The sequence below is a fragment of the Ambystoma mexicanum genome, chromosome 8 (genome assembly GCF_040938575.1).
Source record: "Ambystoma mexicanum isolate Mex_15411 chromosome 8, UKY_AmexF1_1, whole genome shotgun sequence".
Lineage (NCBI taxonomy): Eukaryota > Metazoa > Chordata > Amphibia > Caudata > Ambystomatidae > Ambystoma > Ambystoma mexicanum.
The window spans coordinates 1,650,434,769-1,650,448,826 of record NC_090929.1 but is presented as its reverse complement, the minus strand read 5'-3'; the positions used below and the strand labels follow the sequence as shown (position 1 = coordinate 1,650,448,826).

At 53.3% G+C, this 14,058-nt stretch overlaps 1 protein-coding gene across 1 annotated transcript in view; it reads right to left on the bottom strand.

The window, feature by feature from the left end:
• SHTN1 (shootin 1) overlaps positions 1–14,058 on the bottom strand; it is a 797,962-nt gene that overhangs the window by 307,344 nt on the left and 476,560 nt on the right. The window lies entirely within an intron of this gene.

The following is a 14,058-nucleotide window of genomic DNA, read 5'->3' as shown; positions in this document are numbered from 1 at the left end:
ACACGACTTCAGTGGGCGAGCTGTGGGCTTTGTTGGACCGTGCAACTAGTTCATCATCAGAATATCAGGCTTTTTGAGCCAGCTCGCTGAGCTCTGGCCGGCCCAGTCCACCCACTCAGCCAAAGCCGAGCTCCACTGGGCACAATGGTCCCATTCTAAGGGTCCCATTCTAAGGCAGACTACTTCCCCTAGGCAGCTTCTGGGCTTCAGTGGCCGGTGTCATGAAATAAACCCTCCCCCGGTGAAATAAAGTATCCCTAGGAGAACTGATTGCGTGACACCGGCATCGAAACCACTGCTCCCACCATCGTTCCTGGAGTAAAAGGAAGTGAGGGTGCAAAGGTTGCATAATGACGGGCCCCATCCAGGCATTACCGAAACATACAAGCTGGCTCTCACTGCATAACACAGCATAGTGTGGCCCCAGATTGAATCACACGCCCCCACCCCACATGCCTAAAGAGCAAACACCTTTAGCACATCACCAGCAGGGTAACGCACGTTTCACAATTCATGGATTGCAGGAAGAAAAGCCACGCAAAAATGTCATTAAATGGCGCTCTGAAACATTTCAACAGCACAGAGTAAGGGTGTGGGCAATGTTTCAGCTGACTTACACTGTTGAGTCCTTCATCAGGTCTCAACACTTTCATGAAACCTCTACCGTGTAACATGGCATTGTTTGCAATGTCCACACACATGTGTTCAGTCCGTGGGATAGAAATAGGATCGTGTGTGTCGCGCCTGTGCACGGATATTTACTGAGCGGTTCTCGTAAAACGGCACACGGAAAGAAATCCCGAGAGTCGTGTTTACCTCTGTCAAAAGGAAGTGTGCCCACGCTTAACTCTGTCAGTGGCTGCACTTACTTGTTACTGGTCTGAGTGACCACCTGGGTATGGCTGAAGCAAGAAAGCCATGACCTTACACTTCTCTGGCAGAGCTCACATGGAGCCCCCAATCTTCCAGGCCTTGCACAAGGAAAGTGTTACACGCTGCAAAACATTGGCTGGCTGGGCCTGGAGCTAAACATTACCGTCCTGGGGGGAAAGGAGGGGCCCCAGGTTTCCCTATGGAATTTGTTATATATCTATGCAAAGTGTAAAGTTGTAATTGGCCACAGATAATGTCCTTGTGAGCTGAGGGCTGTTTAGCATAGCACATGCGTGCCTCACCTTTTATCATCACCACCTTCCACAAAAGCCTCAAAACAAACCTCTTTCGCGCACCTAGACAACCAGACCACCCCGCCCCTGCAATCCCTTGCCTGCATTAGTCGTCCTATTGTCGCCCCCACCCCCTTTTCTACTTTTATAGTCCGGGATAAGACTTTAAATAAAACAGAATTAAATAAACTGCTTCACCGGTTGGGTTACAGGCAGACCATGGCAGTCATCAAAAACGCAGGCATGCAGACAAACCCACCCACATCCCAACACCTCCCCGACGACTCATATGGCGCCTAGAAATGCAGAGCCGCAGCAACACTGTTTTACATCGACAGGCGGCCGCCATGTGTGTGGTTAGGGTGTGCGGTGTGAGGCTAAATATGTGGTTACAATATATGTCGCGAAAAAAAATTCCAATTGCATGTAAGACTAAGCAGTGGCGGTAGTGGGAGCATAAGGCATGGGGGCCTAAGCCGTGGGGGTAGTAGGAGGATAGGGGCATGGGGGCCTAAGGGGTGGTGGTAGTAGGAGGATAAGGGCATGGGGCCTAAGCGGTAGTGGTAGTAGGAGGATAGGGGCCTAAGCGGTGGTGGTAGTAGGAGGATAGGGGCATGGGGGCCTAAGCGGTGGTGGTAGTAGGAGGATAGGGGCATGGGGGCCTAAGCGGTGGTGGTAGTAGGAGGATAGGGGCATGGAGGCCTTAGTGGTGGCGGTGGTAGTAGGAGGATAGGGGCATGGGGGCCTAAGCGGTGGTGGTAGTAGGAGGATAGGGGGATGGGGGCCTTAGTGGTGGCGGTAGTAGGAGGATAGGGGCATGGAGGCCTTAGTGGTGGCGGTAGTAGGAGGGTAGAGGCATGGAGGCCTTAGTGGTGGCGGTAGTAGGAGGATAGGGGCATGGAGGCCTTAGTCGTGGTGGTAGTAGGAGGATAGGGGCATGGAGGCCTTAGTGGTGGCGGTAGTAGGAGGATAGGGGCATGGAGCCCTTAGTGGTGGTGGTGGTAGTAGGAGGATAGGGGAATGGGGGCCTAAGCTGTGGTGGTAGTAGGAGGATAGGGGCATGGGGGCCTTAGTGGTGGTGGTAGTAGGAGGATAGGGTCATGGGGGCCTAAGCGGTGGTAGTAGTAGTGGTATAGGGGCATGGGGGCCTAAGCGGTGGTAGTAGTAGGAGGATAGGGGCATGGGGGCCTAAGCGGTGGTAGTAGTAGGAGGATAGGGGCATGGGGGCCTAAGTGGTAGTAGTAGTAGGAGTTAGGGGCATGGGGGCCTAAGCGGTGGTAGTAGTAGGAGGATAGGGGCATGGAGGCCTTAGTGGTGGCGGTAGTAGTAGGAGGATAGGGGCATGGGGGCCTTAGTGGTGGTGGTAGTAGGAGGGTAAGGGCCTTAGTGGTGGAGGTAGTAGGATAGGGGCATGGGGGCTTTAGTGGTGGCGGTAGTAGGAGGATAGGGACATGGAGGCCTAAGCGGTGGTGGTAGTAGGAGGATAGGGGCCTTAGTGGTGGTGGTAGTAGGAGGATAGGGGCATGGAGGCCTTAGTGGTGGCGGTAGTAGGAGGATAAGGGCATGGGGCCTAAGCAGTGGTGGTAGTAGAAGGATAGGGGCATGGGGACTTTAGTGGTGGCGGTAGTAGGAGGATAGGGGCATGGGGGCCTTAGTGGTGGCGGTAGTAGGAGGATAGGGGTCTATGCGGTGGTGGTAGTAGGAGGATAGGGGCATGTGGGCCTAAGCGGTGGTGGTAGTCGGAGGATAGGGGCCTAAGCAGTGGTGGTAGTAGGAGAATAGGGGCATGTGGGCCTAAGCGGTGGTGGTAGTAGGGGGATAGGGGCCTAAGCGGTGGTGGTAGGATAGGGGCATGGAGGCCTAAGCGGTGGTAGTAGTAGGAGGATAGGGGCATGGAGGCGTAAGCGGTGGTAGTAGTAGAAGGATAGGGGCATGGGGGCCTTAGTGGTGGCGGTAGTAAGAGGATAGGGGCTTAAGCGGTGGTGGTAGTAGGAGGATAGGGGCATGTGGGCCTAAGCGGTGGTGGTAGTAGGAGGATAGGGGCCTAAGCGGTGGTGGTAGGATAGGGGCATGGCGGCCTAAGCGGTGGTGGTAGTAGGAGTATAGGGGCCTAAGCGGGGGTGGTAGTAGGAGGATAGAGGCATGGGGACCTTAGTGGTGGCGGTAGTAGGAGATTAGGGGCCTAAGTGGTGGTGGTAGTAGGATAGGGGCATGGAGGCCTAAGCGGTGGTGGTAGTAGGAGTATAGGGGCCTAAGCGGGGGTGGTAGTAGGAGGATAGGGGCATGGGGCCCTTAGTGGTGGCGGTAGTAGGAGGTTAGGGGCCTAAGCGGTGGTGGTAGTAGGATAGGGGCATGGAGGCCTAAGCGGTGGTAGTAGTAGGATAGGGGCATGGAAGGCCTAAGCGGTGGTAGTAGTAGGAGGATAGGGGGATGGGGGCCTAAGCGGTGGTAGTAGTAGGATAGGGGCATGGAGGCCTAAGCGGTGGTAGTAGTAGGATAGGGGCATGGAAGGCCTAAGCGGTGGTAGTAGTAGGAGGATAGGGGCATGGGGGCCTAAGCGGTGGTAGTGGTAGGATAAGGGCATGGCGGCCTAAGCGTTGGTGGTAGTAGTAGGATGGGGCATGGGGGCCTTAGTGGTGGTGGTAGTAGGAGGATAGGGGCATGGGGGCCTAAGCAGTGGTGGTAGCAGGAGGATAGGGGCATGGGGGCCTAAGCGGTGGTGGTAGTAGGAGGATAGGGGCATGGGGGCCTTAGTGGTAGTGGTAGTAGGAGGATAGGGGCCTAAGCGGTGGTGGTAGTAGGAGGATAGGGGCATGTGGGCCTAAGTGATGGTGGTAGTAAGAGGATAGGGGCCTAAGCAGTGGTGGTAGTAGGAGGATAGGGGCATGTGGGCCTAAGCGGTGGTGGTAGTCGGAGGATAGGGGCCTAAGCGATGGTGGTAGTAGGAGGATAGGGGCCTAAGCAGTGGTGGTAGGATAGGGGCATGGAGGCCTAAGCAGTGATAGTAGGAGGATAGGGGCATGTGGGCCTAAGCGGTGGTGGTAGTAGGAGGATAGGGGCCTAAGCGGTGGTGGTAGGATAGGGGCATGGCGGCCTAAGCGGTGGTAGTAGTAGGAGGGTAGGGGCATGGGGGCCTAAGCGGTGGTGGTAGTAGGAGGATAAGGGCATGGGGGCCTTAGTGGTGGCGGTAGTAGGATAGGGGCATGGGGGCCTTAGTGGTGGTGGTAGAAGGAGGATAGGGGCATGGGGGCCTAAGCGGTGGTGGTAGTAGGAGGATAGGGGCCTAAGCGGTGGTGGTAGTAGGAGGATAGGGGCATGGGGGCTTTAGTGGTGGCGGTAGTAGGAGGACAGGGTCATAGGGGCGTAAGCAGTGGTGGTAGTAGGAGGATAGGGGCATGGGGGCCTTAGTGGTGGCGGTAGTAGGATGATAAGGGCATGGGGGCCTAAGCGGTGGTGGTAGTAGGAGGATAGGGGCCTTAGTGGTGGCGGTAGTAGGAGGATAGGGGCATGGGGGCCTAAGCGGTGCTGGTAGTAGGAGGATAGGGGCATGGGGGCCTAAGCGGTGGTGGTAGTAGGAGGATAGGGGCCTAAGCGGTGGTGGTAGTAGGAGGATAGGGGCCTAAGCGGTGGTGGTAGTAGGAGGATAGTGGCTTAAGCGGTGGTGGTAGTAGGAGGATAGGGGCTTAAGCGGTGGTGGTAGTAGGAGGATAGGGGCCTTAGCGGTGGTGGTAGTAGGAGGATAGGGGCTTAAGCGGTGGTGGTAGTAGGAGGATAGGGGCCTAAGCGGTGGTGGTAGTAGAATAGGGGCTTAAGCGGTGGTGGTAGTAGAAGGATAGGGCCCTAAGCGGTGGTGGTAGTAGGAGGATAGGGGCCCAAGTGGTGGTGGTAGTAGGAGGATAGGGGCTTAAGCGGTGGTGGTAGTAGGAGGATAGGGACTTAAGCGGTGGTGGTAGTAGGAGGATAGGGGCTTAAGCGGTGGTGGTAGTAGGAGGATAGGGGCATGTGGGCCTAAGTGGTGGTGGTAGTAGGAGGATAGGGGAATGGGGGCCTAAGTGGTGGTAGTAGGAGGATAGGGGCATGGAGGCCTAAGCGGTGGTAGTAGGATAGGGGTATGGGGGCCTAAGCAGTGGTAGTAGGAGGATAGGGGCCTAAGCGGTGGTGGTAGTAGGAGGATAGGGGCTTAAGCGGTGGTGATAGTAGGAGGATAGGGGCCTAAGCGGTGGTGGTAGTAGGAGGATAGGGGCTTAAGTGGTGGTGGTAGTAGGAGGATAGGGGCTTAAGCGGTGGTGGTAGTAGGAGGATAGGGGCCCAAGCGGTGGTGGTAGTAGGAGGATAGGGGCTTAAGCGGTGGTGGTAGTAGGATAGGGGCCCAAGCGGGGTGGTAGTAGTAGGATAGGGGCATGGGGGCCTTAGTGGTGGCGGTAGTAGGAGGATAGGGGGATGGGGGCCTAAGCAGTGGTAGTAGGATAGGGGTATGGGGGCCTTAGTGGTGGCGGTAGGATAGGGGCATGGGGGCCTTAGTGGTGGCGGTAGGATAGGGGCATGGGGGCCTTAGTGGTGGTGGTAGGATAGGGGCATGGGGGCCTAAGCAGTGGCGGTAGTAGGAGGATACGGGAATGGGGGCCTTAGTGGTGGCGGTAGGATAGGGGCATGGGGGCCTTAGTTGTGGCGGTAGTAGGAGGATAGGGGAATGGGGGCCTTAGTGGTGGCGGTAGGATAGGGGCATGGGGGCCTTAGTGGTGGCGGTAGTAGGAGGATAGGGGCCTTAGTGGTGGCGGTAGGATAGGGGCACGGGGCCCTAAGCAGTGGCGGTAGTAGGAGAATAGGGGAATGGGGGCCTTAGTGGTGGCGGTAGGATAGGGGCATGGGGGCCTTAGTGGTGGCGGTAGTAGGAGGATAGGGGCATGGGGGCCTTAGTGGTGGCGGTAGGATAGGGGCATGGGGGCCTTAGTGGTGGCGGTAGTAGGAGGATAGGGGCATGGGGGCCTTAGTGGTGGCGGTAGGATAGGGGCATGGGGGCCTTAGTGGTGGCGGTAGTAGGAGGATAGGGGCATGGGGGCCTTAGTGGTGGCGGTAGTGGGGGTTCGGAGCAAGGGCTTGGACCATACGCGCAAGAAAATCAGAAGTTATGCTGTAAATGGTGGGTGCAGCGCTATACCTCGAGTCTAAGTGATGGAATTCAGGCATCCAGTCAGGCAGGGTAACAGCTGTCCATGCAACATATCCGATAACGAAGACACATACAGAGCAACATGCATGCATGTGTGTCATTTTATGTGACGAAGCTTTTGTGCTGTGTACATGAGCAGCGAAGTGGTCTAACAGCGCGGCTGAGCCTCGTCTACATAGTGCTGGGTGGTGCCCCTGCCAGGGTAACAAGGCTGCGGGCAGAAGGAAGAAGGCAAAGGTCTGGGAAGATGCCAGGATAAGTTAAGAGTGGGTGCAATATGGAGCCCCACCGATGCCCGGGCGGAGGCACTGGATCAGACCATGGCAAGTCCGCCCAGAGACGGTTGCCCATTTAACAGCTCGATTTCGGGGCATGTTGGCTGAAGTCCCAGTAAGTGGGATGAGTCGGGCGTGTCTACAGTCCCAAGTTACGCCTCACAGATGACACCCAGAGGCTTTAAGGGTGTCCATGCGGAAGGGGCGTGCCCTGGCAGTTCGGGCGGGAGTGCACCTGTAGAGTAGGGACCATGCCCGAGAGACTGCAAATGAGGCCGTTCCAATATTTGTGATGAGTGCCTGAGAGCGACGCAGCAAGCGCCGAGACACTCCCCTTTCCCAGAACACAAGGAGGAAAGCTCTCCCTCTCCTCTGAAAAACCGAGAGTCATTAACCCTTCATTTGTTTAGCCGCCGCCGCACACTGGATCTGCAACCCCCCCCACCCCCCCAACACCCCTGCACCTTGCACAGCCTGGCAAACAGCCAGATCCTTGGTTTCGCGGTCTAAGTACAAACACAAGTCTGAGTTTGGGCTTTGGGCAACTTGAGCAAGTTTTCTGGAAGTTGGGCGAGCAGCCATGCCCGGGAGCTGGGCGTCTGCAGGGGAGGCTGCCAAGCTATGCCCGGAATGCCGCGTGCACCCAGACCTGGAACAAGAGCTGCCATTGTTACCACCATGGACTGCTTATGCCCCGGGATACTGGTGGACAGCCGACTGGGCATCAGGCAGGATCCCTCCCGCTGCCATGGCATCAATGGTGCGCCCGCATTAACTCTGTTCAATTTCCTTCATCTAGTTTAATACAGGACCTGCTGCCACAAAAGATCTGCCTACCAGTGCACATGGCATACATTAGGGGCGTGGACAGTGTTTCCCCTCCCAAATATGCGAGGAGACTGGACCAGCTAAGCCAAAGTAAAGTTGCATCCCCAGGTGGCAGCCCCTATGCAATCCGGTCATACGACGATGAGGGCATTAACAACACACACACTGTTCATTGATGAGACATAGTAAAACACACCATCCTCCAAGCCCTCAGATTTGTAATATTAATTTAGCACTTCAGTGCCACGCAAGGGGACATTTAAAGCACATTTAACATTTCAAACCAAATTGTGGGTTTCCAAACTCTTCAGGCGCCCCCACCCCTTTGATGAACATGTTGGCAGTGTACATGTCGAATAGCAATCACTAATGTGTGTAAGTGACACTGCACCTCCACCTGGAGCTTCAAAAGCAATGCAAAACAAGCATGGGCAATGCCAACAGTTTGGGCGTTCGTGTGGGCATGGGAAAGGCGCTTGTCGGGCACAGAAGCAGTGATATTAACTGGCTATTGATGGCAGCAGATGCAAAATGCTTCGAGCACCAGGGCATCTAATAGCAGTGCCAGACAAATGCCTACTACTTATACACAAGCCAACACTTTGCCAAAGCTTGTTTTTAACAGGACTTCCCGTGAAGGACACGCATAGTGCTTATAAATCAAGCGGCTGAAGGCAGACCTGGTTAAGACGTTTTTATTACCTAGGCCACTGTGCATGTTGCACCAGTAGGTTTCTTTACGGCCCACTAGCCATGGCCTTCGGCCTAGGCCACTGTGCATGTTGCACCAGTAGGATTTCTTTACGGCCCATTAGCCAGGGCCTTCGGCCTAGGCCACTGTGCATGTTGCACCAATAGGACTTCTATGCCAGCGTGCATGTTGCACCAATAGGACTTCTTTACGGCCCCCTAGCCACGGCCTTCGGCCTAGACCACTGTGCATGTTGCACCAATAGGTTTCTTTACGGCCCACTAGCCATGGCCTTCGGCCTAGGCCACTGTGCATGTTGCACCAGTAGGTTTCTTTACGGCCCACAAGCCATGGCCTTCGGCCTAGGCCACTGTGCATGTTGCACCAGTAGGTTTCTTTACGGCCCACAAGCCATGGCCTTCGGCCTAGGCCACTGTGCATGTTGCACCAGTAGGTTTCTTTACGGCCCACAAGCCATGGCCTTCGGCCTAGGCCACTGTGCATGTTGCACCAGTAGGTTTCTTTACGGCCCACTAGCCAGAGCCTTTGGCCTAGGCCACTGTGCATGTTGCACCAATAGGACTTCTATGCCAGCGTGCATGTTGCACCAGTAGGTTTCTTTACGGCCCACTAGCCACGGCCTTCGGCCTAGGCCACTGTGCATGTCGCACCAGTAGGTTTCTTTACGGCCCACTAGCCATGGCCTTCGGCCTAGGCCACTGTGCATGTCGCACCAGTAGGTTTCTTTACGGCCCACTAGCCATGGCCTTCGGCCTAGGCCACTGTGCATGTTGCACCAGTAGGTTTCTTTACGGCCCACTAGCCATGGCCTTCGGCCTAGGCCACTGTGCATGTTGCACCAGTAGGTTTCTTTACGGCCCACAAGCCATGGCCATTGGCCTAGGCCACTGTGCATGTTGCACCAGTAGGTTTCTTTACGGCCGATTAGCCATGGCCTTCGGCCTAGGCCACTGTGCATGTTGCACCAGTAGGATTTCTTTACGGCCCACTAGCCATGGCCTTCGGCCTAGGCCACTGTGCATGTTGCACCAGTAGGTTTCTTTACGGCCCACAAGCCATGGCCTTCGGCCTAGGCCACTGTGCATGTTGCACCAGTAGGTTTCTTTACGGCCCACTAGCCATGGCCTTCGGCCTAGGCCACTGTGCATGTCGCACCAGTAGGTTTCTTTACGGCCCACTAGCCATGGCCTTCGGCCTAGGCCACTGTGCATGTTGCACCAGTAGGTTTCTTTACGGCCCACTAGCCATGGCCTTCGGCCTAGGCCACTGTGCATGTTGCACCAGTAGGTTTCTTTACGGCCCACAAGCCATCGCCTTCGGCCTAGGCCACTGTGCATGTCGCACCAGTAGGTTTCTTTACGGCCCACTAGCCATGGCCTTCGGCCTAGGCCACTGTGCATGTCGCACCAGTAGGTTTCTTTACGGCCAACTAGCCATGGCCTTCGGCCTAGGCCACTGTGCATGTTGCACCAGTAGGTTTCTTTATGGCCCACTAGCCATGGCCTTCGGCCTAGGCCACTGTGCATGTTGCACCAGTAGGTTTCTTTACGGCCCACTAGCCATGGCCTTCGGCCTAGGCCACTGTGCATGTTGCACCAGTAGGTTTCTTTACGGCCCACTAGCCATGGCCTTCGGCCTAGGCCACTGTGCATGTTGCACCAGTAGGTTTCTTTACGGCCCACTTGCCATGGCCTTCGGCCTAGGCCACTGTGCATGTTGCACCAGTAGGTTTCTTTACGGCCCACTAGCCATGGCCTTCGGCCTAGGCCACTGTGCATGTTGCACCAGTAGGTTTCTTTACGGCCCACAAGCCATGGCCTTCGGCCTAGGCCACTGTGCATGTCGCACCAGTAGGTTTCTTTACGGCCCACTAGCCATGGCCTTCGGCCTAGGCCACTGTGCATGTCGCACCAGTAGGTTTCTTTACGGCCCACTAGCCATGGCCTTCGGCCTAGGCCACTGTGCATGTCGCACCAGTAGGTTTCTTTACGGCCCACTAGCCATGGCCTTCGGCCTAGGCCACTGTGCATGTCGCACCAGTAGGTTTCTTTACGGCCCACTAGCCATGGCCTTCGGCCTAGGCCACTGTGCATGTCGCACCAGTAGGTTTCTTTACGGCCCACTAGCCATGGCCTTCGGCCTAGGCCACTGTGCATGTCGCACCAGTAGGTTTCTTTACGGCCCACTAGCCATGGCCTTCGGCCTAGGCCACTGTGCATGTTGCACCAGTAGGTTTCTTTACGGCCCACAAGCCATGGCCTTCGGCCTAGGCCACTGTGCATGTTGCACCAGTAGGTTTCTTTACGGCCCACAAGCCATGGCCTTCGGCCTAGGCCACTGTGCATGTTGCACCAGTAGGTTTCTTTACGGCCCACAAGCCATGGCCTTCGGCCTAGGCCACTGTGCATGTCGCACCAGTAGGTTTCTTTACGGCCCACTAGCCACGGCCTTTGGCCTAGGCCACTGTGCATGTCGCACCAGTAGGTTTCTTTACGGCCCACTAGCCACGGCCTTTGGCCTAGGCCACTGTGCATGTTGCACCAGTAGGTTTCTTTACGGCCCACAAGCCATGGACTTTGGCCTAGGCCACTGTGCATGTTGCACCAGTAGGTTTCTTTACGGCCCACAAGCCATGGCCTTTGGCCTAGGCCACTGTGCATGTTGCACCAGTAGGTTTCTTTACGGCCCACAAGGCATGGACTTCGGGCATAGGCAGTGGCCACAGCCATCCATCTATAGGTTCCCATAGAGCCCACTTGCCATGACCTATGGCCTTGGCCACTGTATATGTTCCACCTATAGTTTCCTTGAGGGCCACTGTATATTTTCCACCTAGTTTCCTTGAGGGCCACTGTATATTTTCCACCTAGTTTCCTTGAGGGCCACTGTATATGTTCCACCTATAGCTTCCTTGAGCGCCACTGTATATTTTCCACCTAGTTTCCTTGAGGGCCACTGTATATGTTCCACCTATAGTTTCCTTGAGCGCCACTGTATATGTTCCACCTATAGTTTCCTTGAGGGCCACTGTATATTTTCCACCTAGTTTCCTTGAGCGCCACTGTATATGTTCCACCTATAGTTTCCTTGAGCGCCACTGTATATGTTCCACCTATAGTTTCCTTAAGGGCCACTGTATATTTTCCACCTAGTTTCCTTGAGCGCCACTGTATATGTTCCACCTATAGTTTCCTTGAGCGCCACTGTATATGTTCCACCTATAGTTTCCTTAAGGGCCACTGTATATTTTCCACCTAGTTTCCTTGAGGGCCACTGTATATGTTCCACCTACGGGTTTCCTTGGGGCCCACTAGCTGTGGCGTTTGGCAACTGTACATGTTGCGCCAATATGTTTCTTTGGGATCCACTGGGCAGGGCCACTGGCACAAAGACCCATTTCCCTCTGCCTACTAGATGTGATCACAATAGATGTCCCCCCCAATGATTTTTTCCGTGGTTTTCATTACCCCAACAATTACCGCAGATTAATGTAGCATCTTTACTGCAAAATAGCTGGGCCACCATTAAACCAGTAATCGCTCTCATTGATCAAAAAATAAATTATTTATAAAAAGTCTCGCTGATGCATTGTGGGATACATTAGCTATAATTTTGGAAGAAGGGCGGTAGCCTCTTCTCTGTCAAATATTTTAACAACTACTGGATGGAATGGAATAACCTCAGACCGCTCCTGGAAATCGAGTCAACACTTTGTGCCCAAGTTGTTTCGTAGTTGGTCCAATTCCGTCCAGCATTTTTTGCTGAGTCCTGCACAGACATTTTTATCTTTTCTCTACGGGGAAATGAATGTGAGTAGGCCGAAACAGTGGTTTTTTTTGCTTTCTTGAATTTCATTTTTTAATTAATCTTTCCCAAAATTGCCAGTCGGTGGAGGGGGAGGTAGGGGGCACATGACGCACGTTTTGCAATTTCGTGTTTTTTATGGAACTTGATAATTAACTGAACTAATATATTATAGGTCGGATAGTCCAATTTAGCCAAGGCTCACTTTCCACAGCGCCACCTAGTAGCCATCGCTGGAAGTTCTGACCTCGAGTCCTGAGCCACATCCGCAAGGCATTGTGGATATGCAAATCAACCCCACTAGGTGGTGTTGTGGAATGTGAGACATGGCTCAAATGGACTTTCCCACTGTCACATTTCAGGCGAAAGGGTTCTTTTCAAGCCCACCATAAGATTTTGGGTGCTTTGTATGTATATACATGATGGTTTATTTTATTTATTTTACTGAGCATTTGTAAGGAGCTTTTTACAACAGGATTGGTTCCCCCAATATCCCATTCCCTCTCCCACCACCCCGCACCTCCCTTATCTTGACCCCGCACCCTCTTCTCCACAGTCCCATACATGTATAATCGTGAAAATCGCGAAAGTCAATCAAATTCAATCCAGTGGATTACTAAATAAAATGTGGGTAACTCACTGCACCCCGTGCAAAAATGGGGTGAGACCTGGCAATAATAAATGTATAAAAAAAGGGGCTTCAGGACATTCCTCGCACCCCCTACTTTTGCAGTATGATATGGGCAGCACCCTGCTGTTCCCGAGCTGGGGTGGTGCTATAAAAATACATGAGAATAATAATATAATAACACCATCAGCGGCCAGGTAAGTTCACCGTAGCACTGCATCAAAGGATGTGCTTCCTGCTATTTTACTCCCCCTAAGTATGATTGCCAAAGACCTGCGCTAGCATTTGCAGTTAGAAAACAAGCATTGGCAAAGCCAGGAAGTCTGGCTTTCTAAATGCAAAAACAAAAACGTCTTATCCCCTACATTTGCAAAAGCAGAGTTCGGGGCTTTGACAAAGCCCATGTGTGTACACTTGCCCTTGGTTATGCGGTTACATTTTCGAAAACATATTTTCGAAATGCCATTTTGTCGGAAAAAAAATGCCGAAAAAAACATTTTCTTTTTTTAAAATTTTGTTTTATTTTTGTTTCGTTAGTTAAAAAAAAGTGTCAATAAATTTTTTTAAAAAAAAACGAGTGGTTGGGGGAACCCCCCTATTTCAAAAATAACATTTAAAAAAAAACATTCCAAAAAAAAATATGTCAGCAATTTTGTGTCGACAAAATGGCATTCGAAAATGTGGCGTTCGAAAATGTCACTATAAACGTTGCCCTTGGGGAGACTTCTCTGTGCTTCCCCTTCATGCTGCCTGCAGACTGCTGAGCTGCCCGTTTACTCTGCAGCCGGCGACTATGCTGCAGAAATGGGCCAGTTACATTTACATACTCACTAATCCCTGTTTGGAGGAGGGAATGCTGCTTTCTTCCTCTGAATGAGGGTATATTCCCTCACAGGATGGATTACAAGGCTGGGAGCGGAGAGAGTGGAGTGAATACTGAATGTAAATTTGAATAAACATGGTCACCCTAACTTTGCCATTTTGCAGAAATAGTGTTGCAGAGGAGCACATATACCTAAAACGCAGGGACGGACTTTGCAATATAGAACAGATGAAATGCATGACTGAATTATAACAGGCAAGTAAGTGTACTCCCTGTTTTTAACAAGTTTGTCTCCGTGTCAGAGAGGTTCTTTGTTTCTGGGTCTGACCCTGTTTAATGCTGCCAGTCCTTACTGCAAGTTGGCACTTAAGCTCCCCCCACCCCCCGCTATACACACACTATTGCGTTGGATTACAGCTATGAGAGAGAGGACACGTGAAGAGGGACAGACAGCTGGTGGGTGACATCAGGCCCTGAGAAAGGGGCCTGCCATGCCCCCCCAGATTCAGAAACATGTAAGTGCACATTCTGGCAATGGCCAAACACCGAACTACGCACAGGAATCTCTCTGGATTACAGTGTGTGCACATGTTGTGATTGTTGCCGTGCAAATGGTGCATGTTGCAATCCTCTCCTGTTTAGTTCTGGCTAT